The sequence below is a fragment of the Ochotona princeps genome, chromosome X (assembly GCF_030435755.1).
Source record: "Ochotona princeps isolate mOchPri1 chromosome X, mOchPri1.hap1, whole genome shotgun sequence".
In the NCBI taxonomy this organism is placed as follows: domain Eukaryota; kingdom Metazoa; phylum Chordata; class Mammalia; order Lagomorpha; family Ochotonidae; genus Ochotona; species Ochotona princeps.
In genome coordinates, this window is record NC_080865.1 from 20,400,360 (window position 1) to 20,420,258 (window position 19,899).

The following is a 19,899-nucleotide window of genomic DNA, read 5'->3' on the forward strand; positions in this document are numbered from 1 at the left end:
ATGCCCGGAAGCTCAGGTTAACCTAAGTGACAGTATCCCTTTTGCTTGAGCTGCCAATACTGTTTCTGTCCAGGGGTATGCATTAAGAGCATGCAGGAACTGGGAGCAGGGCTGGGCTCAGACACGGGCAGGCACTCTGATGCAAGATGTGTGCATCTTAGGCTGCGCCTTACCCTCTAGGTAGGCTTCAGTCTGCCTACCTGTCACTGAGCACGGAAACCCGGTCTTCAGGAAGCTCCAGTTTTGATTTCTGAATAAATATGATAGCAACAGTCACGACATCCTTCTGCAAATGTACTGATGAAATAAAGCTAAACTTGTGGAACTCTCCACTGAGTCTGCAGAGCCTCTCCTGGGAGAAGCAACAGGGAAGATACTTGCAGTGCTATAAAGGCCGAGCTTGGCTGTTTCGAACAGGGAGTGCCTGGAACTGTTAAACTAGATGAGTTGCTTTGACAGTCTGTGCTGTTATGTTGGAACACAGGGGTTCTCAATACGTTGTTGTAAAGTTTTGGTGAGCTTACACAGTTAGGCTGCATTGCATTTGGGAGGTTGGTTCAAGTGTTTTGGTCTCTACCACCAATGTGGAAGACTTGGATAGAGTTCCTGGCTCATGGATTCAGCCTGGCCCAGCGCTGGTTATTGCAATTATATGAGAAGCAAATCAGCAAGTTCAAAATTTCCCTATCTCTCTGCCACTTTGCTTTTTCACACAGATGAATATCTTAAAATGTGACTGTTATGAAACCTTGTGATATGCCCAGCATGAGTTCCCTTCTGGTCACAGCTGATCTCGATGGGAGTCCAATGTCAGAGAGGCCCTGCCTCAGGGCCTTTGCATTTACTGACCTTTATTGTGGAAATGCTTTTCCTCCAGAACATCACACGCCTCAGCCTGGTTCATTCAGCTTTGTTGTAGATATCAGTGCAGTTGCTGTCTCCTTCAGCCTGCTTTACCTTGCTCTAATTTTCTTCATAGCACTTGCCATGACCTAATTTGTGTAATTTATTTGTCCTTATTTTTACTTCTACTTCTGGACTTTAACCTTCATAGAAAAGAATTTGCTGCTAAAATTCCAGGGCCTAAAATTGTAGGGACTCACAGACTTAATGAATGAGTAAATGCTAGAGTTAGCAGATTTTTTAATGTATGTTTTGATTATATAAGACATTTAATTTCATGCAATTCATTATATTATTGATGTGTTGCTATCTCTTAATAAAATTAGCTACCTCAAATATATTTAAGCAGAAAGAATATATCAACAGATATTTAGGCATAGAGTGGGAGCTCCAAGAATAAGTAAGTCTGTTTTCCACACCTGAGATTTTACACTGTGAAGGTACTTCAGAATATTCATGGAAAAAATGGAATTAAAAGAGAAAGTTTTTTAGTGCAAAATTTTTGAAATTCATACATCGTTTTTATAATATGGATTTTTGAAGTCCCTTGTTATTTTAGGTATTAATTTGTTTTATATGAAGTCATTGCACAGATCGTTTCCCATTGCAAATAGCCGTACTTGAGGACGTGACCTCATTCTCTACTTGCCACTGTTGTAGCAGCCTCTTATCAAGTCTCCTAATCTCAAATTTCTTCCTGCTTCAAAGCACTGTTCAGATGCTATTACAAATCGAGTTTGAAAATGTCAGATTTGCAACATGTCATTCTCCTGTCCACAGAATCTCATATTCCAAATAAATACAGGTAGCTTATTTTCTGTTTATTTCTATGCAGTGTGTATTTCTATGTCCATGGGCAAACCAGCCACAAAATGGTTTCCTTCCCATTTTTTTGGTACCACAAAAATGACTTAGATTAGTACGTTATTTATAGGCATCATTTGTATTAGTTAGGAGTTTATTGATAATGACTGTGTACTCCCTTTCCTTTTTAGCTTGACACTATCCTAGACTTTAAAGATGAACTCTCCAGAATACTGCTTTGTATGTCAAGTATAAAATTTGTCAAAACCCTCTTGATTTACTCTTCTGTTTTGACTAGACCACAGTATTTTCTCTGTTAGCAAAAGAGGAATATACCACCACTGGGATGGAAGTTGCATTCCCACAGATTTGAGGTGATGTTGAATGACTAGACATCTGCTATTATCACTCCCAAAGGACTTGCACTATACTGTGTGTCCTGATAAAACAGGGTTCTGTTAGTTGTGATTTAAATCAGCAAATACAAAGTATGTGCTGTTGTATCAGCCAGGTAACCCTGCTGCTGCAACAGCAAAACCTAAATACCCAAACATCAGTGGTTTGGAGCAATGCTTTATATGTGGTTCAGGCAGGCAGAAAATGCAGGTGTTCCTTGCTGGTGAGTAATATTTTTCCAGCTATGATCCACTGAGGTATATCCCTTTACTATGGCTCCACCTTCTCTAATGGCCATGTCATTTTCTCCTGCATTAAGTTAATGGAGAGGAGAAAACAGACAAAGCAAAGCAGTTTCTTAATAATCTTTTTGGAAAGTGATGTGTTTCAATTCCCTTTACTGTCTGCTTTATGAAACCCTCCTATGGCCACACCGAACTGGAAAGCCTTCTGCTGGTCCAGTGGCTGCTTGCATGTGAAAATCCCATACTGCCAGGTGGAGAATAGGTGTGACTGCCTGAGGAGTTGTCTTTATCGTGTTTAGAAAATACCACCTTAAATAGTATAACCATCTAGTTTTCTTATAATTGAGGCTTCATTTCCCGAAGTGAATTGGAGGAAAAGTATGTGTCAAAGTCAATTGTCTATTGAGGAAGTACAGTGAATAATGGGGCCATAAATCCTAAGTTGAAGGAAGCCCAATGAAGTTCATAGATCTCTGGGTATACAATAAATACAAAATATGATAATTTGTTAGTTTGATTTTTGTTGAGTTTTTAAAGAAAAAAATTTGAGAACCATAATAACTTTGATAACATAGAATGAATTTAAATAATTTTCTTGAAAGTTGCTGACAGGATTGACAAAAAGTTTATGCAGCTCAAGGTAGGCTAAGCTCACAGTAAAAATATCTAGTAGTATAAATCAATTTCCTTTTTCATTGTCATGGTATTACCAGTTCTCTGAAAACACATCCAGAGACGAACAACTCTATTCCACAAATTCTAAAGACAGCATCTGAAGGAAACTCAATTTCAGTCTTGTTATTATCAGGTTTCTTAGCGACATACTAGGCAATGTTTGTTAGAAAGAAAGGATATTCATTTTTAAAATGTATTCTCCTTTAATATGATGTAAATTGTATCTAACTCTTTGAAGCAATCTCAAATAATGATATAGTCTGCTAAGTTTGTTACCAAAATTTCAAAATATTTATTTGAAATTCAAAGCTATAACGTGAGAAGGAGAGAGAGAGCTATCTTCCACCCAATTCATTGACTACCCAAATGGCTGTAACAGCCAGAGCTGGGCCAGTTGAAGCCAGGAGCTTCTTCTGAGTCTTCCATGTGGGTCCAGGGCCCACAGTGTTTAGGCTGTCTGCTACTCTCCTGAATGCATGATCAGGGAACTGGATCAGAAGCACAGCAGCTGCGTCTTGAATCAGTCCCCATATGGGCTGCCAGTGCCACAGGCTGAGGCTTAGGCTGCTATTCCAGGTCTCTGGCTCTGAATTTTAGCCTTTTATTTATTTATTTATTTTACTAAAAGCAGATTTATTTTAAACACAGAGTAAAAAAGAATCGTAATATATACGTTTTTTATCTGTGAGTTTACTGTGCATATGGTCATAGCAAACAAATATAGACCAAGATAAAACCAGAAGCCAGGAATTCTATCCAAATTTCCCAAGGACATATCAGGGGGCCCAGTGCTTGGACAATCTTCTGCTGCCTTCCCAGGCCACATCAAGAGGATGTTGGCTCAGGGGTAGAGTAGGCACACTGGACACAGCACTCTGATTTGGAGTGCCAGTATCACAAGTTTTTACTTAATCCACTGTGTGAGTGTAGTGGCTGTTGAGGTCTAAGTTAATATGTCCTAAACTAGCTTCTTCTCCCCTGAAGACAGCAGGCAATATTTGTATAATACTTTATAAAATGGTTATAGTCCTCACCAAATTGGTATTGACAAGTATCAATGCCTTCCTCTCTAGATGAGAAAAAAACTTGAAAATACTTCTTTTTCTTGATCAACAACTACTAGAATCAGAAATACCTAGTCACAGGGTATTCTTTGATGTTTAAAAATTTTATTTCCAATTTTTAGTTTAGTTATTTATTTTTTGTTTTTATTTATAGAAAGAAAGAAGTTTTATACAGTGTTAAAAACACCTACTGCAACCTCCCCTGGCCCTTGCCCCACCCTCCCTCCCTCCTGCTCTCTTCTTTAGTTTTTACAATTTTATACTTTCAGGTTTTTTTTAGACTAACAAGCTTAACCATTGACTAAATAAAGAATTCATCCAGTAGTAAGTAGAAACTAACTGTTCCTCAAGAGTATAGGCGAGGGTTGTAAACAGTTATCAATAATTGTGTCTCAACATGTTCTCAGCTTTTCTAATTGATTTAATATAGTTTATATACACTAATAAGGAATAATCACAAAAAGGAAATGATGAAAATAATTTTGTTGAAAACAGTTCATTTGAAATCAGCATGAAGAATAATAAAATACTGAGAAAATAACTAAACTAGAGAGATTTATGGAAACTACAAAATGATATTGAAAGAAATTACATCTACCTCTCTGTAAATAAATAGGAAGATGTGTTAAATGTATGAATTGGAAGGTAATACCATTAGCATGTCAGTACTGTCCAAAATGATCTTGGGATTCAGTACAACATACTTGGAAAATGCCAGTGCGTTTTTTTTTTTTGGTAGAAATATACCATTAGCTGCTTTGGAATCTCATGGGACCCAAAATAGTAAAAATAGTCTTACAAAAAAAAATGAAGTTGAAAGAATCACATTTTCTTGTTTCAAAATTTGCTGTGAAGTTACAATAATCAAAAGATGATGATACTGATATAAAAAAGGAATAAAATTAGGTGTCCAAGAATAAACTCTACTGTTTTTGGGAAAGTAATTCTCAGTTGAGTTGACAAGATCAATTGATGAATCTTTTTTTTAAGACTTATTTGATTTTGTTGAAAAGTCAGATAAACAGAGAGGAAGAGAGACAGAGCGGAAAAACCTTCCATCCACTGATTCACTCCCCAAGAGGCTACAATGACCAGAACTGAGCTGATCTAAAGCCAGGAGCCAGGAGTCAGGAACTTCTTCTGGGTCTGCCACACGGGTACAGGGTCCCAAGGCTTTGGGTTGTCCTTGACTGCTTTCCCAGGTCACAAACAGGGAGCTGGATATGGAGCAGGGCTGCCAGGATTAGAATCAGCACCTGTATGGCATCCTGTTGCATGCAACATAAGGACTTCATCTGCTAGGCTACCGCTCTGGGACCTATCATTTGATGAGTCTTTTACAGTTTTTTCAACAACCGATGCTTGGAAAATGTTATATTCCCATGCAAAACAAAGAAACTAGGTCTTTATCTTATACCAGATATAATGATGGACTCAAAATACATCAATAATAAAGCATAGAAGCCCAAACTATAAAATTATTAGAGGACAAATAGGATTAAAACCTCCTAAATTAGATTTAGCAATGAATTTTCTTGGTTATGATTCTATAAGTAAAAGCAATGACAGAAAAATTAGATAAATTAAAGTAAATGAAAATTTATTTTTTTTCAGCCATAAATTTTGCCAGTGAGAAAGCAACTCACAGAAGGAGAGGCATATTTAAAAATTTTTATATATATGATAAGTTAATGTTCAGAATATTTAAAGAAAAAACCTCAAACAAGCTTAACAATAATAAGAGACATGAGCAACCAAGTCAAACAGTAGACAAAGAACTTGAGCATTAATTGTTCCAAAGAAGATATAAGGTTAATTGGGAACTTCCTCAGTAAGAGGGAGCTGAACACCAATACTTCTTAAAAAATATACATCAAACCCAAATGAAATGCCACTCCATATCCATTGGAATTGCCATCAAATAAACCTTTTCTGCTTGTTTTGGAAGTTCCCTATTTTACCTCGAGTAACAGTACCTTTTCTACTGTTAATGTGGTTACTGCAAATAGTAACTTGAATTCTTTATTCAGTGGAGGGTCAAGCTTGTGGTTGTTAAGTATGTTGAAAGTATGTTGTTGTAAACATTAAAGGAAAAGGGAGGTTAGGATGGAAAGTATCATTGTGCTTAAAATTTTACATATGAAACACGTGCTTTCTTCTCCCTTCATATAATTAAAAAAATTAAAACCAGAACAATTTAAAGTTTTGATAAGGACATGGATGACTTGATACCCTTGTATCTTGCTTATGGTGATGTGAAAAATGTTTAGCCGTTCTGGAGGGAAACATACTATGGCTGTTCAAAATATTGAACACAGAATTCCCAAGTGATGCAGTAACTCTGCTTTGGGATATGTCTCCAAAAGAACTGAAAGACTATTTCTAAACTCATTAGATACAGGCAACTGAAATCTACACCTGAGGATGAATGGATAAAGTATTTAGCATGTTTGCACCATGCAATGTTATTCAGCCTTGGAAAGGAATAAAATTTGCATGCCTGCTAAATATGAATGAACAATGAAGATATAGTACTAATGAGATTAGCCTAACACAGAAGGACAAATATTGTCAAATCACTACAAAGATAACTTGTATGTATAGCTTACCACATACACAGAAATCTTGTAAGTTTCTATGTTTAGTTTTAGAAAGTATTTGTATTCATGAATTGTTAATGCAAGTGGTTTTATGTAAATTTCAATTAATGTAGTTTTCAATTGCCAGTTATATGTCTATTGTTAATATATGTGCATTTTGAAGATAATACTCTGACAAATGTATTTTAACCATTTAACTAAAGCAAAACCATTAATTTGAATGAAATTATATATCCCTTTCAGTGAAAACTATAAGATGCTTGTAATAAGCACTTTACTCTTTTTTAAAATTTTAGTGTGTGAGCTCTTAACCTTCTAACTCCTAGTATGCCGGTGATATACATATAGGCATTATGCAGCATTGCTTATGATCTTTAAAGTTTTCAGTCTTTTTATTTTCACATGTCAACTACAGATGTTATTTTTCATATGCCAGAAAATACTCTGTATTTTGCTTCGTTTTAATAATAGTGAATTCAGGAGGAGCTGAAAACAATTTCTAAATATCATGTAAGGATTGAACACACATGCCCAGATTTTACTAATAGAAATTTCAAGATGCTTTTGAAATGATTCAGTAGAAACCTGCGTATCAAGGTAGTCACTTGAGGTATATATTTGACAATAACGAGGCTGGTAGGTAATTCTTGTGTTTTGAACCAGAGTAAGTATTGTGATTGTGAGAATTTTGACTTTGTAGGTTGTTCATCACCTTTCTCCCTTACTGCCATTTAGAACATGATCAGTTATTACTGTACTGACAAGTATTAGTCTTGTAGTAATTTATCATAGCTTGACTGGTGCCAAAATTCATCCTCATATATGTATCCAATGGAGCAGACAAACACTGTTTTCATCTCTCAAACTATCTACAGTTTATTGTAATATATTGTTTTGGCCTACAAGATCACAGGCAAATTACATTAAATCTGTCTTGAAATTAAAATGTAATTGTGAATATTTTTTCATCCTTGAAAATCAGCATTATAATCTTGTAGATTCACATTTAAGTTTTTAAGCTAATATTTAATCAGTTAAGCATTAAAGATGCAAAAATATGTAAGTTATAGCAATGCTTTTTAAGATAAATAATATCTATAAATGAATATAACTAATTAGCATGATCATTATAATTAATGGTCCTATTAATACCAGGAGAATGATGTCAAGAGATCATTTCTGGATCAAGTCAATTATGTTGCATTTTAATTGAAAAATAAAAGTTCCTGGTATACAGAGGTAGCCCTCATGACATATCATATAAATGACCCCATTAGTGCATTAAAAATAAGGTAAAAAAGGACATTTTCACTGAAGTCTATTATGCTGCATTTTAGTTGAAAGATAAAAACTCCTTTTGTTTAAAGAGAGCATTTTCGCATATTCCATAGACTTGTAATAACGCGATGGCTTGCCAAATCACTCCTTCAGTTTTTCACATCATACAAAGCAATCTTTATATCGCAGTAATTAGGTCACGTCATTCCTGCTTGCCACCTTATGAAGACTTTTCGTTCTATTTGGGAAACAGTCTGCATTCATAATAAGGTCACCGAAACCCTTTGTGATATAGCCCATGCTAAATGCTTTAATCCTTCCTCACGCCATTTCCTGTCTCACTAATGTCCCATTAAATTTAGTCCTACCTCAGGCCTCTTGTCGTATTTTCTTAGCAAGAACATTCTTGTCCTCCCTCTTTATTTGACTGACTCTTTGATGATGCCATTCATTCTCAGCTGAAAAGTTTCACCTTTAGAAAACTCCTTCCCGGGCTTCCCTATCAAAAGCAGCTCTCTTGATTGCAATTTCTGGCCATTCTCTATATTATTCACCTTTCTTTTTTCTTCTTCTTCCTTTCACTCTTCCCTGTTCATCTCTTTCATCATCATCATCTGAAATTGTCTTGTATTTTTGTCTAAATTTTTTGTTTTTCCTTGATGCTGCTGCTAGAGCGTGTGATTAAGTACTTTTACCATTGTAAAAATATGGCCAGTAGTTCAAACAGAGCCAAGGAGATGGAAGGCAACAAATAGTTGTGGGATGGAGAGACAGATGAATAGTAACAGCACAAATGTATAGCATTGAATTTGTTAAGCAATTGTAAGTCAATGTGTAGGGTCTCACTTCTGGTTAAGTGAAAAACAAACCGCTGCAGGACAGCTATTCAGGGTTCTGGTTGAATATGTGAGCCAGTATTATAAAAGACATTTCATAGTTGATGCAGAATCTGAAAGGAACTCAGAGACAGTGTGCTTGATTCATGTCTTAGTACAAACTTGCCCTTTCCCAGAAGATCTAGAAATTCTGGACCAACATTCAGCAATGGTACCAACCTGTTAGTGTGTAGCTGCACTACTTCCTCAGAGAAGGCCAACATTCCAGTCTGCAGCCTCTCTCAGCATTCACACAACTTATGTCACTTCACCCAGTGTCAACCCAGGCATTTGTGGTATCTCATTTGTATTCCCTTTAGAAATCTGTGTGAACCAGGCATGCTTAAGGCTATCATTTTCATTTTGTATATGTGTATGTAGGTTACCCTAGATATTTTTTTCTGGAAATTATGTCTACTGACAACTTAAAGGAATCCATGACAACAGTAAAGATCGATAGTCCCCAGGTGAGATAATTATAGATAGAATTTATTTCTACTCTAGAGTTCTGCAATTCTCCAATTTCTGACTGTCTTCTAGTAGTCAGTCTTCTATGACGTATCAAAGATCTATCAATGAATGTGCAGTTTGTGTACTGGTGCCTTAGTGTATGTTCTGCCGTTGAGTAATGATGTTTCTTTAACAAATCCCAGGTGAGTTTATGCTAAGAAGTAGAATTAAATGTGTCTTGCAAAAAGAAGTAACTAGTATACCAGTTTCTAGAATATACGAAAATTGCAAATATATCTATGTTCATGATGTAAAGATAATCCAAAGAAAGAGGCCAAAGAAAAAACTGTTGCAATCAGTTAGGGTAGAGTCAGAGTGCCTGGAAAGCATAATGTTTGTGCTACAGTTTTAGTGAAAGAACCTAGACAATTGCAACTAGCAAAGAATTACATTCCAGCTGAATTAGCAGGGTAAAAGCACTAATAAACAGAGAAACAGGAACAAATGATATTCAGGGAGTAGAAAATTTTCTAATTTAGTGAGGTTCAAAAATTACTAACATTAAATGCACATTTATATACATGGTGCCTTATTAGGAATTTAAAATAACTAGATAAAACGTACACATGTAAAGAAATAGATTCTGCCTACATTTTTTCCCGAAATGACTGAGATAATTTGTCTCTGACATCAATATGTGAAGCATACAGTTCTGCAACCATTGCAAATAATCATGAATGTATTTCATAGTGGATCACTCTGTACTTTCCTCCTGTAACTACAGTTTATAAGTTATTCTCATCCATTCATTCCTTTCCCAAATGCTTATTGGTACTATGAGTCCAGTGTCTGATTGGCATTGGAGAAGCAAACAGTATGTAATCTCACTATGATGGAAGAAAAACATAGTATCTCTAAAATTTGACCTTTTCTTTTTTTTTTTTTTCTTTTTTTTTTTTTTTTTTAAAGTCCAGGCTCCTCACTGGACTTACACTGACATCTGAGGAACATACTCCCTATGTTACTGATGGCCAGGGTCAGCATTTCAACTCCCCAGTAGTCTCCAATGACATCTTTTTTTTTTTTGATTTATTTTATTTTTATTACAAAGTCAGACATACTGAGAGGAGGAGAGATAGAGAGGAAGTGGAGCTGCCGGGATTAGAACCAGCGGCCATATGGGATCAAGGCGAGGACCTTAGCCACTAGGCCATGCCGCCGAGCCCAAAATTTGACCTTTTCATGTTCTATTCTCCATACTTACATCGTTTTTTTGGTCATGGGGAAATGTGCCCTTTGTAGCTACTCAGTAGGAAAGATATTTTCACTAAGAAGGGAAGAGCCATTCTTCCCCTCAAATTTACCTTAAGGATAGTGAGATACTAACGTAGCAGACAACTCAAGAATTCTGCTAAATACTCTGTGATTGATTTCCTTTCACTCATTATTAAATGGACTATGTCCTTTTCTTTTACTAGAAAGTATGATAGGTGCAGCAAGTCCTTGTCACAGTAATGTTTTATTTATTATTTAATTGATCAGAGATAAGTTAGCATCTAGGTATGGATATCTCCGTAGGCATAACAATTGAATACTAAGTTTAGGTATTTTTTGTGACAATTAGGAAAAATAATCAGTGGCTCAAAACACTATATAAACACAAAATATTAGGGCCCGGAGGCGTGGCCTAGCGGCTAAAGTCCTCATCTTGAACGCGCCAGAATCCCATATGGTCGTCGGTTCTAATCCCGGCAGCTCCACTTCCCATCAGCTCCCTGCTTGTGGCCTGGGAAAGCAGTCGAGGACGGCCCAAAGATTTGGGACCCTGCACCTGTGTGGGAGACCTGGAAGAGGTTCCTGGTTCCCGGCTTCGGATCGGCGCAGCACCGGCTGTTGCAGCTCACTTGGGGAGTGAATCAGTGGATGGAAGATCTTCCTCTCTGTCTCTCCTCCTCTCTGTATATCCGGATTTCCAATAAAAATGAATAAATCTTTAAAAAAACCCCACAAAATATTAGTATTGCTGGTCACAAAACAGAGTGATTTAGCATCTTTGCTTCCAAGTTCACATATTTCTCTGCTTGACAATGCTCTTTTTTTCTCCATATCTTATTTCTCAGTTGATAGCTTCCTGGAGACTACTTTTTGAGTGGTAAACTGCTAGAATCCTTAAGAAATACATCATATGGGTTTGCCTGAGTCAATTTTTGGTGTCATTGGAAACTCTGGCATCCGATTTAAACATGAGATCCAGAAATCCATCCAGCTCAAGGTTATCTCTTCTGCAGCTGTAGCGCACTGAAGCTGTAAAAAGGAATTCTAAACTTTGTATATCTAAATATCTCAGTTAATATTTGATATGTAACTCTACACATGTATAAAGCAGTAAGTAATTTCCAAAGAAACGCTTTGTGAAGAAATGCACTGTTGTAGCTTAATTTGCACTGCATTGCAATTCATCTAAGGCGTTAACAGAACAAGCAACCTAGGGTCAAGCGACCTCATTCTTCTGTGCTAGCAGACGGGCCTTTCCTGGTGGCCAGTGGAAGGATTCAGAGGGGAAGCTAAGAGGGAATACTGCTGCATGGAGATCAGAACAACCAGTGGATATAAAATATATCTGAATGAAAAGGGGGAATGAAAAAAAGTAGTGAATTAAATTTGTCTTAAGTCCTTTGTTTCTTGCTGTTCCTTTCTGTCTAAAAGATTAAGCATCTGATGCCTAATTACTTATTTATTATTATGTCAGAGGAATCCAGAGAAAAATTACAAGTGAGCCTTGCCTTTGAGCAACTTACAGTGTAACGTGGGAGTCAGAGCTTACCAAAATGGAGCAATAGGCCTGAAATAAAACTGTATGTGAAGCAGTAAATTCCATTTTATAGTTTGGGAATGCTGCAGAAATCTGTAAGAAAAATCATCAACAACAACAACAACAACAAACCTGCAAAGGAAAATAGAAAATTTATCCATAGGTTGGGGTTGAGCTGAAACTTGAATATATTTGTAATTGGATGATATAAAAAGGGGGAGAAGCAACATTCCTGACTGTAAAACAAGAAGAGAGACTGCTTAGGAATAGGGAAGACAAGTGAGTGTAGGAAAAGCACAATGGAATGAATAAACAAGGAGAAGTTATCATTTTTCATGTCTGTTTTGTTTATGGATACTAGTTTGCGCACAATACCGTGGCCTTGCAAAGCTGGGAAAGACAGAGATGATACAGACCACGTGACCCCTATCCTTGGCAGTATTGTTCCCGTGGAAAATGATAGATAGCTTACGTTAAACACTTACTGTGTTTTAGGCACTGTTGTAAGCTTTTCACTTTCCTTTGTTCATAATCTTTGGAATACCTGTGCGAAGGCAGAATGCAAAAAAGTAAATGAGTTTGTCTCACTCCCAAGTCTAAGATAATCATCATTATGACTCCTGATGTCTGAGGAGCTTGTGATATAGTTATAGCAAGTGCAGGAGCAAGCACATTATACAATAATGGGTCAAGGGTTAGGATGTGATAATTATTTTGTCTAGTGGATGGGATGAAACTTAACTGCTGTATTTATTCACATGAGTGGGGAAATGAAGAACTTACTATGGTTGTAGAAGGCAAGCCTATAGAGAGGTACAAAAAGTACCATGTTGCAACACACAAAGGGCAGAGATCTGAGTTCAGACGCTGTCTGCTAGGCAGGACTGTGTAACCTTGGGCAAGCTGCGTCATCCCACTCATGTGAACTGTTTTTTCATCTGCATTACCAACAAATCAATGGATCATACATATTTTACTCTTGTATGTAAGCTAGAGATAAAGGACATAGTCAGTACCCTCCGAGAGTTCACAGTCTAAAGTGTGTAGCTATAGCAGAGTCTCGGGTTGAGTTTCCAGAGCAAAACCTAATAGAAAGCCTTAATTGCTGGTTATCATTGAAATGATTTGTTGTGAAATTCAGAAATGTGAGAGAGATGGAAAAGTGACACAAGGGTGGCTGGGAAGTCAATCATGAGAACAATGCTGAGCTGATTATCATCATGGGGAACCACGGGACACCAGGGGAATCTTGTGGAACCCCAGTCTGAAATGCTCCATGCTGGTAAGGACAATTCATCTTGCCCCTTCCTGCTCCTGAGGAATGGAGAGCTACTTCCTGGGAATTAACCACCCCACATCCTGACCCTGCCCCAGACAGTAGCAGCTGCATCGAAATTAGATTTGGGGAATGGTGACTGGGAGGGGGCTGTGATGTAAAAGACAAAGCCACTTTCTGCTATTCCAAATGAACAACCACAAGAATCAAAAGACATAATGTTTCTCAACTTGCTCCACAAGGCATCAAGCTTTTATATATCTATATCTATATCTATATCTATATCTATATCTATATCTATATCTATATCTATCTACATCTACATATCTATATCATATCTGTATCTATATATATTTCATATATACATATTACTGATGAACTTTTTGAACTACGGACATAAAGAAATACACTATTTACTTCACATCAACTTGCCTCCAGGGTTATTTGAATATTTAAAGACTTTTATTTCATCTCTTAGAATCTCAGCATGCTTTTCATTTTCAGGGATTTAACTGTCATCAAAACTCATCTTCAATTTCACGTTTTTCTCCTTTTGACCTGCTAGACATTTATGGTTAGCTTTGTGTACTCTGCTGTTGTAGAGGCAAGCGTAAAGTAATGAAATTTATGATTCGATCAGAAACCAAGAAGCTGCTGAAATATGATGTTCTTAGCTATATTTCTGCTGTGAAAAGTCTTGGTTAATGTTCATGAAGTATTTTAAAACTTCTGTTTCTGTTCAGGGTGAAATTCTTTTTTGTGCCGATATGGTAAAATTATTATTTTCCTGGGGGAACAAATGAATTTTAGTCAGGGCTACTTAATACAAAACTGTTACTAAGATGTAATTTATATACTTAATACTGCTTATAAGAAATGTTTTCAATGGAAAACAAAGCCAATAGCCATGGAACATTAATGAACAATTGGACCTTTAGTTTCTGCATGTGAATGACAGGGAGTCAGATCTTTTATTTGCAAGAACAATTGCATTCTTCTTTTCCCTAGATTAAGCTTGCTGATTACAGTGCAATGAGGAAAAATTAATTAGTTTGCTCCAGTGGAGCAGTTAATGTAACACAAGCAAAACCCATATCCTGTTTCCCTCTGTAACCAACTTGTTTGCACTCTCTCTACCTTTTAATACACAACTAATTTTTGATCACTTTCTAACTTAGAAGAAGTTTAATTACATCAACAGTACTACTAAGACACTATAATATTAAGAAAAATGCACTATGAATTTGAACTATATTTACTCTGTGGATATTTACATTTAGTTCATATTCAATAATCAAATGGTTGAATGTTACTTGAGAAGGTTTATAATTAAAACATCATTGAAAGTATTTTTTATGAAACTTTTTTCCTCATCTAAGAGTACATATCACTATGCTTAGATGCTATTAGTTTGAGTAAATGCATTATCTTCCCACCTTTGAATCCATTAGAATTCAGAATATTTCCAAAGAATTGTAGCCAAATTGGTTTAGATTTCAGCTATGTGAATTAATGGAAGTAGTTTTACTCTAGAAGCAGTCAGTGTGGAGTCACTTCTCTGTCTCCTTTAAAATTAGACTTTAGGGCGCTGTGAGGTAGCCTAGCAGCTAATGTCCTGCACCGGGATTCCATATGCATGCCGGTTCTAATCCCAGCAGCTCCACTTCCCATCCAGCTCCCTGCTTGTGGCCTGGGAAAGCAGTCGAGGACGGCCCAAAGCCTTGGGATCCTGTAAGAGACCTAGAAGAGGCTCCAGGCTCCTGGCTTTAGATTGGCTCAGCTTTGGCCATTGAGGCCACTTGGGGAATAAAACAATGGATGGAAGGTCTTCCTCTCTGTCTTTTCTCCTCTCTATATATCTGACTTTGCAATAAAAATAAATAAATCTTAAAAAAAAATAAAATTAGACTTTACTCATTCAGCATTTTAAAAATCCATTCTTGTTTAATGATTATTGTTGCAAACAACATTTAGAAGAGAGGATGTTTCTTGAATATGGCCTTTGGTTTACTATGCTAATAGTTACTTGTAATTTTAGTTACTTAGTAACTTCTCTTTTCCTGCTTCCTTCCTGCTCCTTTTCTCCTGTCCTAGCCTTGCTGGCTATTTTATTCCATTGCTAGTTCCCTGTGAACTGCAAGTCAAATCCTTCTAGCCAACACTAACTTGGGTTTTGCCCCAAAATTACTGAGCTGCAGAAAAATAAGTACCTAAAAGAACAACCTTTAGATACTCATTCTGTGGAATGGGAAAGAAAAATTCAGATGCTAATGCCAAGTAAGGAACCATTTTAATTGGTTACTCATTTCAAAATAATGTGACATTGCACCTCTTGAGGTTCTTATGTTTTCCTCATGTCTACTATTGAAAGATTATTGTTAGCCATAAGTTTCCAAGCCAGGCTTCTGATGGGCAGAATGGAGAGGGTTTACAGTAACCAAATAAGAAAGCTCTTCTTGCATAAAACAGTATTTCTCCTGTAGACTCAATGCAAGATGGGACCAGACCTGAAAGAAGTATAAATTCTATTAATACTTATTGAGTCTCTATTATGGGAGAGTGTTTTATTTGGCCATGGCTTATTATTGAAGAAATAAGAAAAGATATTTTTCTTCCAGGAGTACCAGTGTAACTTGTGTAATTTTTAGATTAAATTCACTATTGATGTGTGCTATATAAGAAACCTTAGGGTGCTACAGAAGTAGGAAATTGGAAATAGGACTCAACTGTTGAGAATAAGAAATCACAAAGTCTTCTCTGATGAACTCCTATTTAAATGCAAATCTGAACAATGAGTTGGTACTAGCTTATAGTGAGCGAGTGCAGGCAGAAGGAAAGGACATACTCTTGTGGATAGCAATTTGTTCTAGGTAGAAAGAAGCTGCTGCTTACAGTGCCTAAGCTTGATTTAAAGAAATGAAAAGGCAGCTCAGTGATGGAGATCCAGAAAGACAGAAACACAATGGCTTGGAATTTTGGTGCTGATGTTCATGAGGTCCAAGGAGAGTCATATTTGTTAGGTTTTAGGATTGTTAGGGTTCTAAGAAGGTTAGGAGGCAATCAGTTAAAGCAGGAAAGGCTTTTATTACAGGGGGTGATGGTACAGATGGAGGGAGGTAGAGGGAGTAGGGGATTGAGCCTACCCAGACAGAGGGCAGGGGTTTGAAGCCAGGCTTCATGCTCTTTAGACAGCAGACAGACAGAGTCCTGTATAGGGGAGGTGATAGAACTTGAGGGACCCTGATAAGCAGGTAGGGCACATGCAGAAAGGTCACTTGGTAACATACAGGATGAGTTGTTGTAGTATTTTGGAATGTCCCAGGTGAGGGGCTTTCCAGAGCAATAAACCTTCCACCAGCTTTTAGATTGTGTGTGCCTCATTTCATCTGGTTTGGGGGTTTAGGTCTCAGTGACCTGAGAGGGTCTAGTAATTTTAAATTTTAATGAACTGAACAATGAAGAAAATCAAGGTAACATAAGATTCAGCAGGCAAAATAGAACATGTTCAATTTCAATTGTTTTCAACATGAGCATTGTTAGCACTAGTATAATTATTTTTTAGAATAAATTTTAATGGATTTTATTTTCGTGTACTTAAGAGTACAATGGGAGAAAGAGAAAGAGCACACGGATGAACAAGGTGCTTGTTCATTCCCCAAGTGCTTTCAACAGGTAGGGCTTGACAGACTGAATTTGGTCAGAACTCCATATGGATTTGCTGTATGGGTGGTAGGGATCGAAGCACTTGAACTGTTGTCCACTGTCTCCCAGAATGCATTAGCAGGAAGCTATATTGGAAGCTGAGCTGGTTGAACTGTAACAGGCTCTGAAACTAGTCTCACAATCAGAGGCTTAAACCACTGTACCACAATATCTGCCCTTGCATTCTAATTATTAAGTAACTTGACATTTATTTAACAAGGTCAAGTATATTAGAGGTGGGGAGCCCTTGAACTCGGCCTGCTTGATTAAGGATATCTCCACATACAATAACAATACCTCTGTTTCCCAAATTGCTTCCTTAATGCTGGGTTCAGAATTACTTTTCTTCCTCCTTTTTTACTCCTTATCTGATTTATCATATTCTGTCATTAGCATATGCAAAATGTTATTAATGTCCATACCAAATATAGTTTGTATATTTATTCAGTTTTGATTCATTTAAAAGATTTATTTATCCGAAAGAGAGTGTTGCAGACAAAGAATTGGAGACCAGAGAGAGAGAGAGAGAGAGAGAGAGAGACAGAAAGAGCTTTCATCTGCTGCTTCACTCTCCAAATGGCTACAACGACCAGACTGAAGCCAGGAACCAGAAGTTCATCCAGATTTCCCGCATGGGTGCAGGGGTTCTGGGTCTTGGACAGTCTGCTGTTGCTTTCCAGGCACATTAGCAGGTAGCTGAATTGGAAGTGGAGCAGTCAGGACTAAATTGGTGCATATGAGGAATACTCACATTGCAGGCAGCATCATATTCCAGCATGCCATAATGCTGGCTTCTATTGATTTATTTTTAAAATAAAGACATTCCTCATTTTTGCAAATACAAATCAAATTTTACTTCTGATGAAGTTTTTCTCACTTTTGTGAAGACTTGTTTTTGCTATTTTATTTAATTAAATGTGTACTTTAAACTAAATAAATCCTTTCTCAAGGATCCATAAAGGTTGAAAATGATGGAGATCACATTTCTAACATTTAATGTTATGTTACTTTTCACATGGCCCATGAAAATATGGAAGTGGCAATATGTACAATATCCTCTTGTAGGAAAAATCATGACTGTTTTTAATGTTGCAAACCACAAGATCATTAAATATTTATATAGCTTTCATAGGGCAAAAGTGAAAAATGAGGTAGGGTTCCTGTGTTTTTATTAATAGAAAAGAATCACATTCCCATTAAAAATAATTGTCAGGGGCCAGTGCAGAGGCTCAACAGACTAATCCTCCATCATATGGTGCCAGCATCCCATTTTGGTGCATGTTCCCATATTGGCTGCTCCACTTACCAGCCCTTCCTTGCTCGTGGCCTGGGAAAGCAGTGGAGGAAGGTCCAAAGCCTTGGGACCCTGCACCTACATGGGGACCTGCAAGCCTGGTTCTGGTCACTGTAACCATTTGAGGGCAGAACCAGCAAATGGAAGACTTTATTTCTCCATCTCTTCTCTCTCTGTACAATCTGCCTTTCAAATAAAAATCAATAAATCTTTAGAAAGGTATCAATGAATTGAATTTAGGTATGTGACTTAATATGAACAAATTATATTTCATAGATTCAAATAAGAGTTGTAAGTGCTGATTCCTAATGTCAAATATTTTAATATGTGTGGTGCTATACAATAATATTTTGCGCTAGCAATACAAATTTTTCATTATAACCAACCACAGATACTTACAGATTGTCACTGTTAGTCAGGAGTGAGTTTTCTGGTTTGCAGTTAGTTATCATCTCATTATTGTTCACAGATAAACCTTTTTAGCCATTTTGCTTTGCTGCTTATTTCAGTTATCAGAGCCTTGAAGAGATCAAATCAGCCAGAAACGCAAAAGCTGCAGTTAATCCAATGTCTTCTGATACTGTCTTGAATATTTTTACACATTTACCTATTTTTTTTATCATAAAGTCAGATTTACAGAGAGTTGGAGATATATAGACAAAGATCTTCTGTCTGCTGGCTCACCCCCAAGTGGCTGCAATTGCCAGAGCTGGGCCAATCTGAAGCCAGGAGCTTCTTCCACGGCTCCCATGTGGGTGCAGAGTCCCAACTCTTTGGGACATCCTTGACTGCTTTCCAAGGCCACATACAGGGAGCTGAAAGTGAAGTGGAGCAGCCAGGATACTAACTGGCAGCTGTATGGGATCCCAGCATGTGCAAGGTGAGGACTTTAGCCACTAGGCTACCACGCTGCACCCTGTCTTGAATATTTTAATAACTTAAAATATCTGTGCATTTTACTTCCTTTCATTCTCTTAAGATAACTCCAATAAGTAATACAGTACTTAGGAGCCTAAAGCAAGAAAAAGAAAACCTAAGATAATGTGCAGACTGTTTAACAATCTTGTGAGCAGTTGAATATTGACTGTATACATTGTAGATAATATCATTATTGTACCCAGGTTGGCTATTAAAAAGTCATAAAGGAAGGAAATCTAGACAGCTATTTCCTAAATAAATGTTGGAATGGAGATCTTATCATTGCATAGCATTTAGCTAGGCAGACTTTTATTTAATTAAATGACTCATTAGTTGTATTGGATTCCTGCCAAATTATTTCATCATGGTTTGTCAAACGATAATTTCACCAGTGTCACTGCCAATCAAGATGCTGAACGATTGTTTTCGCTTTTCCCATCAGATGAGTCACAATTCTCAAAGGATGAATAACAACAGTGATTCAATCACACCTTGGAGTTTGCCTTCCATTTACTTTTCTTTCATTTTGGGAGAAAACCCTCGACATAGCACACAATAATTAGTTTGTTTCCTCTCCATATTGACATCCCCTTTCTGGGTCCTGGAG

At 37.0% G+C, this 19,899-nt stretch overlaps 1 protein-coding gene across 5 annotated transcripts in view; it reads left to right on the plus strand.

Moving 5' to 3' along the window:
* The window catches only part of DMD (dystrophin), a 1,951,117-nt gene that overhangs the window by 418,137 nt on the left and 1,513,081 nt on the right, over window positions 1-19,899 (plus strand). The gene's annotated exons all lie outside the window — the stretch shown is intronic.